Genomic DNA, 13,925 nt, shown 5'->3' with positions numbered 1-13,925 from the left:
AATAAATTCTTACTCAAAAAAATTATAAAAATTATAGTTATAAAATTCATCCAATTCTACACATTTCATCAGTTTACATCATCTTCATATTTTAAACACAAATACCCTTTTTTTTGTCACTAATGTTGAACTGTCACATTCTGATATCACGTTTCTTTATAAAAGGTGACACAGGTTTGTGCTTTTACCCAAACAAGCTAGTATCCATCTAAGTCTCGAATAACTATCAAAATATCAAAGTTTGAAATATCAAAATTCAATTAAAATATCTATGCTATGACATGTCAGGCTGAGGCCTCACACTAAGTTCATCCTCTACCACATTGTTTGTTAGTTTTGTATCCCTTTTACCATCTTTACAGATCACCAAGGCAACTTTGAAAATTTTAATATGGAAGAGTTGTGCTCCTGCCTTCATATGCACCATCTATTTTCCAACCCATATTTACCACAAGTTAATGGTCAATCTAAGGCAACCGACAAAACCCCACTCAAAATCCTCATAAAGGTTGTCAATAATTTTGGCCATGATTGGCATTTGAAAACTAATAATTTCCTATGGGTCTAATACACATCATTCCAAACATCCACATGCACAACAACATGCTCCCTATTCTATGGTGTTGAAGCTATATTGACAATTTAGGTTGATCTCCCTTCCTTACACATATCTTTAAAAGGAAAAATATCAAATGAGGACTACAAAGCTTCTAGACTCAATAATTAGATTTTTTTGATGAAAAAAGAAAACATATTTATAACCACCTCATAGTCTATCCAAACCACCTAGAATTATTTTTTAATAAAAAGGTTCATCCTTATACATTCAGGTGGGTGACATGGTACTAAAAGAGAACATGAAAGTCTAAGTTGGCGAAGAGGAGAAGGGAAAATTTGAGATGACTTGGCTAGGCTCATTTGTTGTTAGAAAATATTTTAGCTCAAGAGAATATTAACATTCAAAAATAAAAGGTGAACATCTAGATGATCCTACCAATATCATTCATATCAAGAAGTTCTATGCTTAAGCCACTTAGTATATCTTGCTAGCACTGAATAAAGAAAAAACATAATAAAAAATCTCTTGAAAAAATTATCATTAAAGTGATAACTTGGCAATTTAGGAACTTTTTGAAGAAAAAATAATCAAAAACTAAATGTTCCCCAAATCTAAATGGGAGTTCAAGAATATTGTATTTATATGGACCTACTATTCAAACAAAAATCAATATGTTTTAGGCTAGGAAGGTGAAGATGCCGAGGAAAATTAGTTTGACTATATTATGGAAGTGATAATTAGTAGATCATATTTAGTCTAGTGAAGGATAAGAGGAAAAGGAATTAGGGGCTAGTGCATAGAAACATAAGCAATTTGTAGTTGGTGTCATTTTACCTAGGATGTAATGAATCTTTACATATTATAGATTTCACCATGGAATTATCATGTTTTAGATACCTCCTCCCTTGAAAATAAACTAATTAGGCATACCTTTCCCAATAGGAAGCTAGATAATCACAATCTATTCTCATAAGGCCTAGAATATTTATATGCTTGCAAAACTAAGGCCACAAATCTGTTATCTCTAGAAAAAATAAGTGTTTCTACCATTTCTTGTCAATTGTGAATTTTTTCACACTCTAGACCTCCTCGAGTTCTTTTATAGGACTTAACATATTATCTCTACTCCCCCTATGAATATTTTTCCTCTCAATATTCTCAAGATTTCTACTAAGGTAAAGGACTACAAGAGAAATTCAAAAGTCCAAAAAAATCCAAAAAAATCTAAAAAATATCCAAAGACATCCAAAAAATTCCAAACAAATCTTTAAAACATCCAAAAACATCAAAACAATCCAAAAACAAAATCCAAATAAATCTTTAAAATATCTATTCAAAAAAAAAATCCAAATATTTGTATTATTTATTTAAATATATTTTCAATCAAATTAACCATCGATCTAATGTCAAGTTGGTGTCGATCTATAATTACTACTCCTTCAGGATGGGTTTGCATACCTTGGCCAGTTTTGTATGAAATCAATGGTGAGGCCCTATATTGAATATACATTTAAATATTTTATTAAGATCTCAAAACCTTTAAACAAATATATCGACACTATCTTGAAAGACTTTATGATACATTTGTCACATCTCAAAAATCCTTGTCCTAGTATCTCTCAAAAAAGATGTTAATAATGTCCCTATAGACCAAAAGATTAAGAAGAATTGATGTTATGTCTTGAAAGATGCTTGTAAGATTGGCAAATTCTTGCACAATAGGGATAGTGGAAATAATGTTGCCTAAGCCTACTACCATCCCTCTCTCTTTAATCAATATGAATCAAGATGGAGTATATAACTTATTTATGTTGGAAAGGCCATGACTAAGCAATTTTATCAAGCAAATATATCAATGCTCTATTGTAAGGCCTCATAACCCAAAAGTCCAATGCTTGGGTTTTAACATAATTCTAGGCTTTGGAAAATTAGGCACCACTCATATTATTGTAGAGATACATTGCACTCTTTCATCATCATCCAAATAGGCCATTATTTTCATAAACAATAATAATACTGCTAGAAATATATAAGACAAGACTAATTACTAATCACGAGAAGCAAAATAAGGGGAAGAATGCATGGAGTTGAATGCTTGACTCTTGGAGCTAGCGGGGCCCTAGAATAAGTAAGTGTTGAGTTTGAGAGGTTGCATTAATTTCCAATAACATATATAGGCCTCCTAGATTTCCTTTGGAGGACCAAACACCTAATTTAGGCCCTCAAGCATCTTTTTCATGCCCTAGTGCCTTTTGCTAGCAATATGGTTAGATAGATATTTTTAGAGTTATCATTTATGGAAACATATATTTAGCATATTATTTATGCATTTAGAGATATAAAATTGTCTGAGTGTTGTTTACATCACCACAAAGAGAAGATGTGATGTGTATAGATGACTCAATGAGAGTTAGCTTATGCACATTTGAGGAAAGATCTATGATAGTGTCATGATGACGTACACTAGTATGTAGGTGTGTATAGACAATACAACATGAGATATGATTGAAATACCAATTCAAGTATTTCATAGTATAAAACAAAGCATAGTAGAGAATTGGATTATAGGAATTGAGAATATATTTTGGTCACAAAATAATTACTAACTCATGATGAGCTGACTATGTGGATATTATTCAATAAGTAATTTTATATTATGCCAAGCATGTGAAAGCATGAAGGTTGAGTAAGTAGAGAGTTGTGAATATGCGAGGTATAAGTAAAGATCTTGTCTTGTAAAAATAAATCTACAACATATGTATGATCTATGAATTATATGTGACCAATATGTATTTTACGAGATGATGTATTAACTTCATCTAATGTATGATCTGAGTAAGTACAAAATACAATAGACAAAAAATATTATATGTGTATCTATCCTTGTTAAGAAATGAATTGTATAATTATATGTTAGAATGATGGGCTCTTCTTGTATACTTTGTATTTGATCTACCAACTCCTCATTGAGTTGAAGAAACTCCTAACAAGGTTGAGGCTTCTAACAAGTCCTAGTCCTCTAATGAAGAATTGAGATACTATATGTACTTCATAGACTCCTAATAGGTTCAATATCCTTAACAAGATCTTATTGTTTAGTGAATCATCTTATAGGTATCATCTCCATAGGGGTTATCTCTTGGTCAGGGTTTCCCTAGTTAAAAAATAATGGTTTTATGAGTTCTCTATGTCTATTCTTATATTTACTATTCATCATTGCTGGTTTACTTTCATGTGTAAGTTTTAAAGTAATTAACAATATTCAGTTGTGGGAAAAAGTTTGTAGAATACTGATTCAACCCCCTCCACCTCTCAGTATTATCTATTTCTAACAATTGGTATTAGAGCCTAGTTACTCTAAAGAAGTTTAACAACTTGAATTAGATCCATATAGATATGGAACAATTGAAGAAAAACCTTGAAGAAGCTCTTGAAAGGATTGACCTTCTTAATAGAGAAAGAGATAAACTGAAAGATAGATATGAAGATGCAAAAAATTTCTTTGGTAAACTAAAAGACAAGATTGATGATCTAAAATCTAGAAAGGAATCAATTGTGTAGATTAGTGACAATGAAGTAGGAAATCTCCAAAAAGAAAATGAGATTTTGAAACATGAACTAAAAATTGTTGAACTTAAAATTGAGAATTTAGACCTTAGATCCTAGCCAAGTCAAGTTACATCTAAACTAGATACTATCAATATTGAGCATGTAGAATTAAAAAAATACAATATCATTCTTTAAAGGAGAATTGACACTAGCTATGCAAAAATTAGAGAAACTTTATTCCAATAGTGAGAAGATAGATGAACACAAATTTCACCAGAGACCTTATTATAAGATAGGACTTGGATATATGATTGAATAGAAATTGGCAAAGAAAGTTAAAATCAAAAGATAACTAGATCAAGTTATTGAATCCCATAAGGAATCTGATATGAGTAAGGTAGAATCAAACACATCTACTAAAGTATTGAAGGAGGGCTTGTGTAGGATCATGGTCAACCAAACTATGCTCTTGAGTGGCAAGTAAAATTCAACTAATTAGTTTTAAGTTAATTTGACATGAAATTTTCTACTTGTTGTAAACTTTATATCAAAAAGTTGAGAGAAAATAATCTCTAGGAAATTGAATTTAGTTTCTAAGCTACTAGGCCTTATTTGGAAAATAATAATAATAATAATAAAATAAATTAAAAAATTGGTCAAAATTTTGAATGTTTTTGTAATAATACAAATACTTGAGGACACAAATAAATATTAGACATATGTCTGACCACCTTAATCTAACTCAAATAATAATATATTTTAATAATATTCTAGATAAAAGAAGTAGACTCATTCTTGGATGTGAGATTTATTTTTAGGTATTATTATTTCAAACAAATAAATAATTATTGATCTTCTTCTCGAGTATTTTTGGAATTAAAAATCTTGTGTCTAACCACCTTAACTAATTGAAAACTCTACGTATTTAATTTTTATTTTTCTTTCATATAGTAGAAAAAGCATAGAATGTGATGCATCTTTTGGACTTCAAAAATGTTCTACCATTTGACATTTATAGTTGTTTTTCAAGCAGCATGTCAATCAATGCTTTATACATAACTCCTTTAGAAAATAAATAATAATTACTCACTAAACTCATAATTTGACAAACCTTATGTTTATGAAAATCTAAGAACATTATTAAGAAATCCTTTTCATTTCATCAAATTTTGGTGAAAAAAAGTCATCAACTACATGTTTAAAGTAAGAAACACAGAAGAATAGGCCAAATTTTTTTTTTTGGGTCATTTTAAAGTTGGCCATATATGGTTGATACCAAAAGATAAAGTAGGCTTTATAAATGTATTAATTTTTTTTTATTTAGCATCAAGATGGGTGGGAAGAAAGTTGGAATAGATTTTGAAATGATTTGAGGTATTTCAGAACTACATATTTTTTAGATATCCACTTTTTGGCACACCATAATCCTGCACATACCCAAGAATTTGAGTTAATTGAATTTTAGCAAAGCATGATGAACTTAAGAAAACAAAACAAGTTGATAAATCTAAGCAAGATGAACCATCCAAGGAAGTATGACATGAGTTCAGAGGAAGATGCTTCATATGGAATGAAGTTAGATGTATGAAAAGAGATTGCACAGATAAGTCTTTTAAGCCTATTACTAATTTATATTATTATAACTGGCATGGTTATGGACATAAAGTGAGTTTAAGAAACCTAAATTTGATGTAATAATGAAAATAATAGAATGTTTAGGAATACTAACCTTGTAGGTAATGAAAGAGGGAGATCACAAAACATATCCAATAGTGGAGAGAAATCTAATGGAGAAAGAAACTAGTTTGTCTATTACAATTGTAGCAATCCTAGACACATTGTAAAAATTTCAAAGAACCTAAAATTTAGAATTGAACAAATGAGAGGAGAAATGCACTTGTATGTTAGTTATGTAATAATAGTAGACACATAGAAAGATATTGTAGGATGTGTTGGTCAAATTCACATTTGGAAAAATTATGAAGAATTAGTGAAAAATCATTTGAGTTTTTAAATATTGTAGATTAGGGTTTTGTTCCTTGTATTTTTCAAACCGTTAGATTGCCCTAGTTTTGGAAAACCCTCAAAGTATTTTCAGAAAAATGTTTTAATGATACATCTTTTGACCTAAGCAAGGGCTTGTGCAAGAATGAGTTCATTTTATTTTATTTTAAACCTTACATGGCTATGCTTGGCTTGAAAATTACTTAATCATTTTATTAGGAAATACCTCTAATAACACAAAGTTTTTATAATCATTGATCTTGTTCAGATCAACGAGTATCGCATGCCTCAAATTTTGAGATGCAAGGTTTTTAAATAATGTGGGCATGCGACGTGGTGACACATAGCTCTTACTTTTCTAAATTCCAATAAATCATAAAAGGAGTCATCAGTTGTTAGAAACTTTTGCAGCTTTGTCAGTACTTTTGTGCACATTCTAGATTTTTCGTGATATCATTGGTTGAGTCACCAATAGACATGTGCCTTTATCACAAAGAAGCATCAACCATTGATTTCATTTGAATCAAGGGCTACCACTTACCTACAAGAAGGAGATGGTCATTAGATAAATAATGTGAGGAAGTGAAAATTGGACAAGTGGCAAGGTCTAACAAGATGGGCCCACCAATCTCAAGGATGAATGTCTTTCGTGGCAAGTGTCAAACAAGTTGGAATGGTTGGAGAATTTTATTCGTCACTTTTCCCAATGTGGTGATAAGGATACATGATACTATAACTATTGATCTATCAAGTATCAAAGGCCAGTGCATGCCCACAATTTGAAGTTGCACGAGAGATAAATAATGTGGGCAAGTGGTTTTTTGACGTGTGGCAAGGTGGGGTCAGATAGTTTTAATTGTATACTACAGTGTGCGACACTATAAACTGATTGTTGACATGTACTATTAGATGTGCCATTGAAGAAGTTTGACTATCGAATGAAAGTGAAGTCCTATCAGTCGTAGATCTTTCAAAGATCTATAGTTAGAACAATCCCACATTATGAAGCTGCAAGTCAGATAGAAAAAGCGAGCATGGCCCTTTGTGACTTGTTTCATAGTGGGGACAAATTATGGAAGAATACTGAGTCACGCCATGAGGTCTACCACTTGTGCTTAGCTAGAAATACTTATGATGTGGGCGCAGAAAGTGTCAAAAATTAATGCAATAGTCAGATGAATCAGAATACATAGATTGAAAACAATCATTTCATTGGCCCAAGTGGATGATGTAATTGTAGAATGTAGAGTTTTTTCCGATCATTGATCTTATCCTAATCAATGAAGGGCACTTGTCTACAATTTGAACTTGAGTGAAGTTTAAGAAAAGTGAGAATGCACCATGTAGGCATGTGTCCATGGTGACATCTAAATTTTTTAACTCAGAAGCTATGTAGGTTATAATCAGTGTCGTCGTTGATCTTTTGAAGATTGATGACTGGCGCAAGCCCACAATTTTAAAATGCTCATTATATAGGAAATGTGAGAATGCACCAGTGCAACATGTGGACTGAATGATGTCAAGTACCTATTCGCTCAGAAGAAGATATGGGATCTATTGGCGTGGAATGTTGTCAAAAAGTGCGAACTCATATGGAGGTTTCCCATTGGTCAATATAGTTGATTGGATTTTGTTCAAATGTGAATTAATCTGATTGTCGATCTTGTCTTGATCAACAAATGGTGCTTCCCCACAATTCTAAGGTGCGAGGAATTTAAATAATGCGAGCTAGCGCTATTGTGACATGTAGCCTTGTTTTTAAAAGCCATAAAGCTTGTTGTTTTTAAATCAGAGTCATCCAATCTGTTGAAAATCGATGGATATGATTCAAATTTGGTTGCAATTTGGAGGTAATAGTTACTAAGAGTAAATATGATTTAGATTTCATGTGTGCAATTTCAATGTATGAAAAGAACCCACGATCTCACCATTAATGAATCACTAAAGCACAGAAAGAACATCAGGGCATACAAAGTTTTCAGAGCCAAGGCACAAAAATTCTTAGCTAGCACTCCATTAAAATTACAGAAGATATCACATAGTGTAGAAGTGCAAGTTCTAGCAGATAAGTACTTTGTGACTTTCTAAGACATTTAAAGTATTTGTTGTTGTGAAATTTCTAGGGTTTTATTCAAAATGCCTCCCCAAAAAGAGTTCACCGGGTAAAAAGATTATTTGAAACATTCGGTGCATGATGACTTTATTTAACAATTCCCCTTATTGGTACATGAAATAACTAAGGGGAGGGAACTCATTCCAAAACATCCAAGAGTAGTTGTAGCAGAAGGTTTTTATGATAAAGCTAATTGGGTAAGAGATGCCCAGGTTTCCATGGGGGGTCTGGAGTTGTTTAAGAAATAGTTTTCAAAATGAAAATTGGACAATCCTATGAGTAACGTATGGGAGTTCCATATTAGTAAATTAATAGTCCCCACAGTTTTCTTTGATAGTGATTTATTGATGGATCTAGCAAATAAATATGATCCAATTACAGGGTGGGTAAAAAACCATGCTGGAGTGAATCTGTTTAGGGTTTGTCCTTAATTATTTAGTGAGGTTTTCAACCTCAATCCTAACCATGCCATACATGAAACTATTGACACAAATGACCTTCAAGCAAGGTATGATGCACAAAGAATTTACCTAAGAATAGGGCCACTGCAAGAGTATGCTGCTAAAATTGGCACTTTGCCTATAATTACAGCTAGTACCCTAGAGCCATTGTTGAGAAGACATTTCAACTTGAGAGCTCAAGCATTTTATTTTTCTCTTTGCAAGATTTTTGGGAAAGATGAAGTTGATGAAATTCCAGGCTATATTGTCCTTATCATGGCTCAAACTATTCAATTTGGAATGAGTACTATTTTGGATTTTACTACTTTTCTTGCAAAAGAAATTCACAATGGCCTAGTGGGGATAGCAAGGGGAAAAGTGGGCAAACCATTCTGTTGGTATTCATTTCTTATGCATGTATGCTTGTACAAGGGATTCACCTTTTTCTCCAAGGGTATGGAGCTAGAAACAACCAGGGATGGAGAAAGGAATCCAATGCAACTATGGAGTGTAGATATGACTTCAAAAACTACAGATGCTAGCTATGTGAGATTTGATAGCTACTTTTCTTCAAATCTTAGGTTTCTCTTGAAAGGTGACAACCAAAAAATTCCACAAGCTTTGTTGGAATTGGTTAGACCTAAGGACCATGCACATGGACTATTGGTTAGTCATAATTGGGGGGATATAATCCCTTATAATGTTTCAACTATAATAAGAGTATATAGTTTTGTGGGAAAGCCACATGTGTTGCCATTTCATGTGCCCTTGAAGATAGGGATCGCCGAGCTCTTATGGAAAATAGGCACTATAGATGAGAGGGAATTGTCTAAGAAGGGAACCTTCTTTCCAATTGTTACTGTAGTGCAGGATTTTGTCTTTGTCAGGAAAGGGTGGAAGCACCTTAATTTGTTTTTGGATAGATATAAAATGGTAGAGTCTCATACCAAATTCATTTATCCTAAAGGATTCTATGACCTCTTAAGAGAGAGAGGGTGAAAGCTTCTCACATGGTACAACAAGTCTACTATCCAAAGGATATAATCAGAAATATTTTCACTTTGTAGGAACAAGAATTGAGGAAATAAAAATGGATAGTATTCAGTAAGACCCTAGAATTCATTAATGCTTTTGACCCCTAGTATGACCCATTGAAAGATAAGAAATATTGGGGAGCTAAAATGCAAGTGTTAATGAATAATTTTTCTATAATAATTCAAACTATGAATGTGAAGAAATCCATATATGTTAAGACAGATCTAGACAAGGCTATAGAGATACAAAGAAGAATAAGCAGCAGAAATATGGTGGCTCCTGGCTAGTATACATTGTAGAGAAGGGTAGGTTATGTCATGATTCAAAATGTGCAATAGGCACCCCTTCATCAAAAGCCAAGGTCAAGAAGTCCATCTACACCCAGCTCTCCAAAAAGGAAAAAATTAGAGTGGGGGTCTTCTTCTTCTCAAAAAGAACAATACTCCCCAAGCCAATCCCCAATCTAGAAAGATGATGAAGCATCTCTAAGGGAGCAGCTTAGAAAAATGGGTGGAGAAGGGAATGTGATTGTTACTTCTATATATATGGATGTTGAAGAACCACAAGAACCTCCTATACCTTCCTTGGACCTAACCTTTGCTGATTACCAAGGTAAGGAAATTGATCCAATAGTTTCCCAAGCTTTTGAAAGGTTTATAAATTATGAGAATTTTGTAAATTCTAGGGCTTTCACACAATTTTTGTGGAGATTAAACATGAGCAATTTTGAGAAAACCTGTGAGAAGATAAAAGAAGAACAACTAGACAAACTTGATTTAGATAATAAGGAAGAGGTAAAATCTAAATTTTTGAATGATTTTTCCCAGTTTACTCCTGATACTAGGAGGCAAATAGTTAGATAGTCAAGATTCCTCCTTTTGCCAGAATGGGATATAGAAAATGCCATTGTTTTTTATTTAGTAAGAAAATAGAGGGATGTTCAACTGAGGGTTGCTGAAGAAATACTACAAGCTCATAGAGGAGTCAAATTTAGTGATGACCACCAAGCCGTTGTTATATGGTCCATGCATAAAAGGGAGAATACCAGAATGCATGAGATTCCCACTACAGAGCATATTGGTGCATTGACAATGTTCAGGGCTGGTGAGGTACGTAGTAAACAAATAATTGGAATGGCATCAAAGATGCTAAAATTTTGTAGCATAGTGTCTAGCCAAGAGGAAGATAAGTTTTTACAACTCAATGCTAGGTTTGAAGAAGTTTTGAAAGCATATGAGGAAAGGGGTATGTAGATATGGTCACTGGAAAACAAAGTATCTCAAATGGAGAAGGTCCTTAAGAAAAGAAAAGTAGGAGAATCTAGTAGACCCAGGATTTTATAACCTCCTGGGCCACCTATTGAACCCTTCAAGTCCACTCCAATTATTGAAATGCTTGATACTACAGAAAGGCCTCAGTTCTATACTGTAGAGGATTTTGAAGAAGAGAAGAATAAGTTGTATGAAATGCATGTAGAGCTTAACAATTAGCATGAAGAAAAATTGAGGAAGGGTATCCTGTATTTAATAGACAAGATAGATTGGCCCACATTTTTTGATCAATTATCAAGGATTTAAGTAATCAAGGATGAATTGAAGCAAAATGAAGCTATATTCAGACCCATTGTACAGAAATGGACAGAGAGAAGTTTAGATATCGCTGCTATGTGTATATCTGTTATTCATCTAACATATCATCAGATCGAAGGAATTTTTGATTTACTAAATAAGCTGCAAGGTTTTGATGATAAGAAAGAATCTTTGTATAGAAGATTAACTAATTGTTTTTCCAAGTATTTTGCGAAATTTTTTGATTTATTTCCTTGTACTCTAAAGTCAGTTGATAAAATAAAGGAAAAGGAAGAATGGAAGAGGGAGCTAGATGAAGCCTTCTGTGAGAGAATAAATAAGGTTATAAATGAAGTAGGCCATCTATTATGGGCAATGAAAAATGAGGAGTTGGTAAAATTATAGTTATTCTATAATATCATCAGAAAGGATTTTGTTGATTTAGAGGCAAATCCAAATTCTTTAGTAACTGTACAAAGAGAAATTCTAAATTTTGATTTGTTGGAGGACACTATTTACAATAAATGGAAGGAAGAATTTATGTCTATAGAATAGATAGAAGGAGATGATGAGGTGGAAGATGATGAAAAAGAAGAGAGTACAAAAGTAGAAGCCACCTCTGCTACTGATGATAAAGACAGAGAGGATCCTCAGATAATGGGAGATGACTCATCACTGTCACATTTGATGGCCACCTATCCTGAGGAACCAGAACAATAAAGGAATTTGATCAAAGTATTCTTTCCTTTCCAAAGGAAATAATAGAAGTGGAGCCACAAAGGAGAGTTCAATGTATCAATGTTTCTATTATTTATAGTTTTGTCCTTTTGTTACAGATGTATATAAAAATCTTTCTTGAAGGACACTTGTTAGTCACATTTGCCCTTTTCTTGTTGCAACTCATGCCTATATAAATGAGTTTTTAAGGAAATGTGATGGTTTGAATTCTATACAATTTTAAGCCAGATGTGAAGAACCTCCTTATAGCAATATCGTGAGAATGCTCGAAATAACAGAATACAAAGTGATAGCAGAACTCAGAATGAATCTACTGATCGCAGGCCACTTCGAGGGGGTAACCTCCTTTGAGCAAGCTCAATACAATAAATTCGTCCGTTCCCATCAAGGGCCTCAACCTATTCTTATATATTGAGTACGATCTAGAAAAGTAATACTACCTATGCATGTGGGATAATAAAATATACTCACGGGATGACTTACAAAGCATATGCGTCCAACAACACTACTCTAACAAAATAAACAGAAGGAACACACAGGTTCCTAACATCCCCTCTCCCTTAGAAAAAAGCTTTGTCCTCAAAGCTTAAGGTGTGGAAATTGTTGTTGAATCTGAAGAAGGGGTTCCCAGGTAGCATCCTCTGGTTGCATGCCATGCCACTGAATCAAGACCTCAGAGATGGAGCGAGAGCGAAGCTGGCGAGTGCGCTGGTCAATGATTGCCACCGGCTCCAGGATAATGGATCCTTCTGTATCCATTTCAGGGAGAGTAGTTTGTGCTCTGACAGTGGTACCCAGAACTTTCTTTAGAAAAGAAACATGAAAGACTGGATGAATGCGGGAAGAAGGAGGAAGTTCCAGTTTATAAGCAACTGAACCAATCTTCTGCAGAACCTTATAAGGCCCATAAAATTTTGGGGCCAGCTTATGACGCCCTTTCAGCTTTAGGGAGGATTGTTTGTATGGCTGTAGACGAAGAAAAACCATATCCCCAACTTGAAATGAGCGCTCAGAACGGTGTTGATCTGCTTGTTGTTTCATCCGATTACGGGCCATGTGAAGATTATCCTGTAAGGTACGAAGAATCTGATCCCTGCTGCAGAGAACTATGTCAACTGCCTGGACTGGTGAGTTGTTGGGAGTGTAGGGAAGGAGCACTGGAGGTGCCTGACCATAGACTGCTTCATATGGAGTCATTTTAGAGGCAGTGTGGTAAGAGGTATTGTACCACCATTCAGCTAAAGGGAGCCACTTGGCCCATTGATGTTGCTGTTCGGAAGTGAAGCAACGAAGATAAGTTTCCAAGCATTTATTGACAATTTCAGTTTGACCATCAGTTTGTGGGTGATAGCCCGAACTCATCTTCAGTTTGGTGCCAGTTTTCTAAAACAGTTCAGTCCAAAAATGACTGGTAAAAGTTGCATCACGATCAGAGACAATGGAAGAAGGGAGTCCATGAAGATGAAATATCTGGTCCATGAAGATTTGTGCAACAGAGGAGGCAGTATAGGGGTGGCTGAGGGCACAAAAATGACTATATTTCGAGAGACGATCAACTACCACCAAGATCACTGTCTTGCCACTGGATTTAGGAAGCCCTTCAATGAAATCCATAGAAATATCAGTCCAAATCCGTGTAGGGATGGGCAATGGTTCGAGCAAGCCAAGAAGGGGGGTCGTTTCACCCTTGTGGCGTTGGCAAGTATCACATTCAGCCACCATCTGTTGAATCGTCTATTTCATCCCTTTCCAAAAGAAATTTCTCCTTGCTCGCTCATAAGTTTTGAGGAAGCCTGAGTGCCCTGCCGAAGGAGAAGCATGGAGTTCATAAAAAATAGCCTGATGTAGAGCTGGGTTCTGAGGAAGCACTAGCCGACCCTTGTATCGAAGAGAAGCACCATCCCAAGAGTAATGTGGTA

Source organism: Cupressus sempervirens, chromosome 9 (genome assembly GCF_028749045.1).
Source record: "Cupressus sempervirens isolate cs-2001-9-10 chromosome 9, ASM2874904v1, whole genome shotgun sequence".
Taxonomy (NCBI): Eukaryota; Viridiplantae; Streptophyta; class Pinopsida; order Cupressales; family Cupressaceae; genus Cupressus; species Cupressus sempervirens.
The sequence above is the reverse complement of the archived record's forward strand: the minus strand, read 5'-3'. Positions refer to the sequence as shown.